At 35.8% G+C, this 6,000-nt stretch overlaps 1 protein-coding gene across 1 annotated transcript in view; it reads left to right on the top strand.

Moving 5' to 3' along the window:
* The first annotated feature begins 1,366 nt into the window (after positions 1–1,366).
* Positions 1,367–6,000, top strand: part of LOC117386979 (protein FAM53B-like) — a 37,447-nt gene continuing 32,813 nt past the window's right edge. The window contains exon 1 of the mRNA XM_033984366.2: positions 1,367–1,492. The gene's annotated coding sequence lies outside the window, so the exon portion shown is untranslated. The remainder of the gene's footprint in view (positions 1,493–6,000) is intronic.

The raw sequence follows: 6,000 nt of genomic DNA, 5'->3' as shown, positions 1-6,000 counted from the left end.
TGGTTTAGTCCTGGTTTAGTCCTGGTTTAGACCTGGTTTAGTCCTGGTTTAGTCCTGGTTTAGTCCTGATGGTTTAGTCCTGGTTTAGTCCTGGTTTAGTCCTGGTTTAGTCCTGGTTTAGACCTGGTTTAGTCCTGGTTTAGTCCTGGTTTAGTCCTGATGGTTTAGTCCTGGTTTAGTCCTGGTTTAGTCCTGATTTAGTGCAGGTTTAGTCCTGGTTTAGACCTGATTTAGTCCTGGTTTAGTCCTGGTTTAGTCCTGGTTTAGTCCTGATTTAGTCCTGGTTTAGTCCTGATGGTTTAGTCCTGGTTTAGTCCTGGTTTAGTCCTGGTTTAGTCCTGATGGTTTAGTCCTGGTTTAGTCCTGGTTTAGTCCTGGTTTAGACCTGGTTTAGTCCTGGTTTAGTCCTGGTTTAGTCCTGATGGTTTAGTCCTGGTTTAGTCCTGGTTTAGTCCTGGTTTAGACCTGGTTTAGTCCTGGTTTAGTCCTGATGGTTTAGTCCTGGTTTAGTCCTGGTTTAGACCTGGTTTAGTCCTGCTTTAGTCCTGGTTAATCCTGGTTTAGTCCTGGTTTACTCCTGGTTTAGACCTGGTTTAGTCCTGGTTTAGACCTGGTTTAGACCTGGTTTAGTCCTGGTTTAGTTCTGATGGTTTAGTCCTGGTTTAGACCTGGTTTAGACCTGGTTTAGACCTGGTTTAGTCCTGGTTTAGTTCTGATGGTTTAGTCCTGGTTTAGACCTGGTTTAGACCTGGTTTAGTACTGGTTTAGTCCTGGTTTAGCCCTGGTTTAGACCTGGTTTAGACCTGGTTTAGTCCTGGTTTAGTTCTGATGGTTTAGTCCTGGTTTAGACCTGGTTTAGACCTGGTTTAGACCTGGTTTAGACCTGGTTTAGTCCTGGTTTAGTCCTGGTTTAGACCTGGTTTAGTCCTGGTTTAGTTCTGATGGTTTAGTCCTGGTTTAGACCTGGTTTAGACCTGGTTTAGACCTGGTTTAGACCTGGTTTAGTCCTGGTTTAGTCCTGGTTTAGTCCTGGTTTAGTTCTTACATTCACACTTAACATGAGTCAAACTATAATTGCTTTTCATTGCCTCAGGTCGGACTACGCTAAAAGTTCGTAGCGGAGGGGGATTAGCATGTTAGCTTGTCAAATAACGCATTTTATCTCTCTTTTAACACCAAAAAACAAAGCAGAAGTTGTCTTACACGTGATTTTAATTTCGTTTGTCTTTTAGTTTTTAAGGAAATAAAATATCACAGTTGTTAAAATGTTAAATTACCTCGTGTGTCCCCCTGTTTAGACTTGGTACGGTCCGGTACGTCTCTAGTAGTGGGACAGTGGAGCAGAGCGTTATAATGTTGTAAGGACGCCTGTCCTTCACTTTTCTGCAGTTTTTCTCGTCTTTTTGCAAACAAAACTCTTCACAACTGCACAAAGGAACCTAACAACCTCCTCCACATCATCAAGACACCGCGGAGACTCCAAATTATGCTTGTAAGTACGAGTTTTATGCGAATTTACAACTTTTATTCGCACATTTTTGCCTAATTTCAGACAGTTTGGCAGTTTTTAATGATGTTTTTGGTTAAATAAAGCTACTAAACGCGTGTGCATGACATGTGGTGAAGTATTTAGGAGTATAAGCGTGGGTAAAGGTCTGTTTTCCGTGTAAAGTGGCTAAATGTGTTAGCTTAGCCACTTTATCTCATGTTTTTGGAGCAGCAGTGTTCTCCTTTTGTGTTCTGTGCAGTGTGCTTACTATACACAACCGTACAAACCAGTCTGAAGAGTAAAGGGAGAATATAACAAGAATTTAACACGTTTATGCCACAAAATGATCAAAATGGTGAGACGTGCAGTTATTAATTTACAAAAATAATAATTGTAATACTGACTAAAGTACTTTATTTATGTTGTATGAAGATAAGTTGATTTTATATTAAAAAAAATTATAATAATATTTTTTTAAAGTTTATTATTATTATTATTTATTTATTTTAGATTTTTTGTATGTCATTCTTTTTTTGTTTTTTTATTTTTATTTAAGTTATTTTTAGTTTTTTTTATTTTTTATGTTTTTTTAGGGTTTTTTTTCAGTTTTTTTTTTTACGTTTTTTAGTTTTTTTCATTGTTGATTATTTCAAACTGGCAAAATATTACCCGCAAAAATTTATAGTTAGGCAATTTATTTAAAATTTATAATGAACTCCACTCCAGCCACACACAGTACTGTACAGTAGATTATTTGAAAAGTACCGTTGCAGTTGAAAGCAGCGCCTCGAGGTAAAACAGACTGACCTTTATGTGTGAATTAACTCAACAGAAACCGAAAACGATTGTTTATTGCACCATAAACGATCAATGATTGAAAGAACCAGGGAAGAGTTGGTTTCACTTTTGAACTTAATCAGATCCACACAAATAACTGTTTTTTTTATTATTATTATAAATGAGAACATGTTTTTCTCCTCCTCATGATGCTGCCCCTTAAACTTCAGAGCGTCTTTGGTGAGTGGAGAATCGTGCAGAGGCAGAGCTCGTGTTTGAGTCTAATGTGAGTCCTGGAGTTTAGTCGTGGTGTAGCAGACCTGGTTCAGTCCTGGTTCAGTTCTGGTTTAGTTCTGGTTTAGTCCTGGTTTAGTCCTGGTTCAGTCCTGTTTCAGTCCTGGTTCAGTCCTGGTTCAGTCCTGGTTTAGCCCTGGTTCAGTCCTGGTTTAGTCCTGTTTCAGTCCTGGTTCAGTCCTGGTTCAGTCCTGGTTTAGTCCTGGCTTGGTCCTGGTTCAGTCCTGGTTTAGTCCTGGTTTAGTCCTGGTTCAGTCCTGGTTCAGTCCTGGTTTAGTCCTGGTTTAGTCCTGGTTTAGTCCTGGTTTAGTCCTGGTTTAGTCCTGGCTTGGTCCTGGTTCAGTCCTGGTTTAGTCCTGGTTTAGTTCTGGTTCAGTCCTGGTTCAGTCCTGCTTCAGTCCTGGTTTAGTCCTGTTTCAGTCCTGGTTCAGTCCTGGTTCAGTCCTGGTTTAGTCCTGGTTCAGTCCTGTTTCAGTCCTGGTTCAGTCCTGGTTCAGTCCTGGTTTAGCCCTGGTTCAGTCCTGGTTCAGTCCTGGTTTAGTCCTGTTTCAGTCCTGGTTTAGTCCTGGTTCAGTCCTGGTTCAGTCCTGGTTTAGTCCTGGTTTAGTCCTGGTTTAGTCCTGGCTTGGTCCTGGTTCAGTCCTGGTTTAGTTCTGGTTCAGTCCTGGTTTAGTCCTGGTTCAGTCCTGGTTCAGTCCTGGTTTAGTCCTGGTTTAGTCCTGGTTCAGTCCTGGTCCTTGATTTTAACTGTTGAAAAATGGCGACTGAAGGCTTTTAATTACAGAATTTACTCATTAAGTGTTTTCATTGATAAAAATCTAAAATTAGTTTTTATTTTTTTCACATTTTAATTTAACAAAGCCACTGTCTTTCTTAAGTGAGTGTGACGTCACCACTAGAGCAGGTGTACGACGGGCCTTAGCAACGCTGTCAATCAAACCTGTTGCTAACGCTAACAGGAGGGAAAGACGGCGCCTGATTTGTCTGTTTTTAATGTTCATATCTTGATTTACAGACACAACAGTGAAATAAAAACCCCAGGATCATGTAGAGGGTTAATACGAACATTTAAGACCAGAATGAGTGTGAAGCAGCAGAGACAGAGAGAGGACAGGGTTTAAAAACAAAACAAACTCAAAATAACTTAAAAAAATAAATAAATAAATAAAAATAACAAAAAAGAAATCAAAATAACAAAAAACTTAAAATAACAAAAAATAATAATAAAAATCTAAATATACTCAAAATAATGAAACAAAACCCTCAAAATAACAAAAAAAACTTAAAATAACAAAAAATCAAAATAAAATCAAAATACTTAAAAAAAATAAAAATAACAAAAAACTCAAAATAACTTAAAATAACAAAAAAAAATCAAAATAAACTCAAAATAAAAAAAACCCCTCAAAATAACAAAAAAACTAAACTTAAAGTAACAAAAATAAATAAATTAAAATAAACTCAAAATAGCTGAAAATAAAACCAACAAAAAAACCAACAACCCAGGATCATGTAGAGGGTTAATACGAACATTTAAGACCAGAATGAGTCTGAAGCAGCAGGTACAGATCAGATCACGGCGGCTCGTTAGCTATGTCCATTTATATAAACAGTCTACAGTATTTGCCCAGTATATATATATATATATATATATATATATATATATATATATATATATATATATATATATATATATATATATATATATATATATATATATATATATATATTTTGCATAAGCAGCTCTTGAGGTCAAAATAAGCCCTAAATATGAAGCCATTTTATTGTCCGTGAATCAAGTGCGAGTTAGCATGCTAGTTGTCATTAGCATTATGGTCAGAGCAAAACTCTGGTTCTCTGAAAGTTGTGAAAAGTACTTATAAACTCATCATGGTGAGTAATTATGGTGCTCTTAATGCAAAATGTAAGGCATGCAGTTATTAATTTAAAAATAATAATATTTATAATACTGTTTTATTGAGTGACATTAGTCATTTATTTATGTTTTATGAAATTTATTTATTTATTTATTTATTTTTTATATCAGGACTAAATAAATGACTAAAGTCACTCAATAAAACTGTATTCCGATTGTTTTATTGAGTGACTGTAGTAATTTAGTAATTTATTTATATCGTATGAAAAAAAATGTTTAATTTTCTTTATTTTAATTTTAGTTTTTTATGTTTTTTTTTTTATTTATTTTTATTTAAGTTTTTTTTATTTTTTTATCAGGACTAAATAAATTACTAAAGTCACTCAATAAAACTGTATTGCAATTGTTTTATTGAGTGACTTTAGTAATTTAGTAACTTGTTTATGTTGTATGAAAAAAAAGTTTAAGATTTTTTTATTTATTTTTTATTTTATTTTATTTTTTTTATTTTATTTTTTTATGTTTTATTTTTTAATTTTTAATTTTTTTGGGAGGGGGGGTAGTTTTTTTATTTTAGTTTTTTATGTTTTATTTATTATTATTTTTATTTTTTTTGGGGGGGGGGGTAGTTTTTTTGTTTTTGTTTTTTTCAATGTAATAATGTGAGTGAGGAGTAACGTTCCACTGCAAACAGTTTAAAATGAACTCGTTTTGTTTTTCACGTTTTTAAATGAGTAAAAATCAGATGCAGAGACTTGATGTTTGTTTGAGTGTCTGATTTTTGGAGTTATTTTAACCTCTGCACGTTTGCACTCGTTTACTCTCGTTTACTCTCATTCACTCTCGTTTACTCTCGTTTACTCTCGTGCCGCTGTAAAGTCGCTGTTCGGCTCGTCTCTGTTTGTTTTGAAGCCTCGGTGTCACATTCTGGAGGCTTCTGTAAAATCATTTTCTACTTTTTTTTTTTGGCCAAAGAATTTTTTTTATTTCTTCCTGATTTTTGCCTTTGGTTTTGAAGAGAAAGAACGAGGGAACAGAGAAGAACATGAACATAGAGAGAAAAAGAGAGAGAGAGAGAGAGGAGGAGAGGGGAGAGAAGAGGGAAGCAGATAGAGAAGGAGACGGGGTGAAGAGAAAAGAGAAAGACAAGGGGAAAGAGAGAGAGAGAACGTGGGAAAGGGGGGAGAGAGAAAGAGAAGGGGTGAAGAGAGAATGGAGGGGAATGTGAGGGAGATAGAGAGGTGGGAGTAGAGAAAAAAGGAGTGAAGTGAGAGGGAGAGGAGCGAGGGAAAGAGAGAGGATGAACGAGAAAAGAGGACAGAGAGAAAGGGAGGGAGGGAGGTGAGAGAGGAGAGAGGTGTAATCTCAATGGGCCGATCTCGTGTTGAAGATTCACAGCAGAAAAAAAATCTGTTCTACTGAAGTGAGACACATTTATACAGTTATGAGAAAGTTTATAGTTTCTGACATAAACAGGACGTGACACGTCTGAAAATGAGCAGCAGGACTCACTTTAAACACTTTAAACACACTTTAAACACACTTTAAACACACTTTAAACACT

This window comes from Periophthalmus magnuspinnatus, chromosome 19 (assembly GCF_009829125.3).
Source record: "Periophthalmus magnuspinnatus isolate fPerMag1 chromosome 19, fPerMag1.2.pri, whole genome shotgun sequence".
Taxonomy (NCBI): Eukaryota; Metazoa; Chordata; class Actinopteri; order Gobiiformes; family Gobiidae; genus Periophthalmus; species Periophthalmus magnuspinnatus.
The sequence above is the reverse complement of the archived record's forward strand: the minus strand, read 5'-3'. Positions and strand labels throughout refer to the sequence as shown.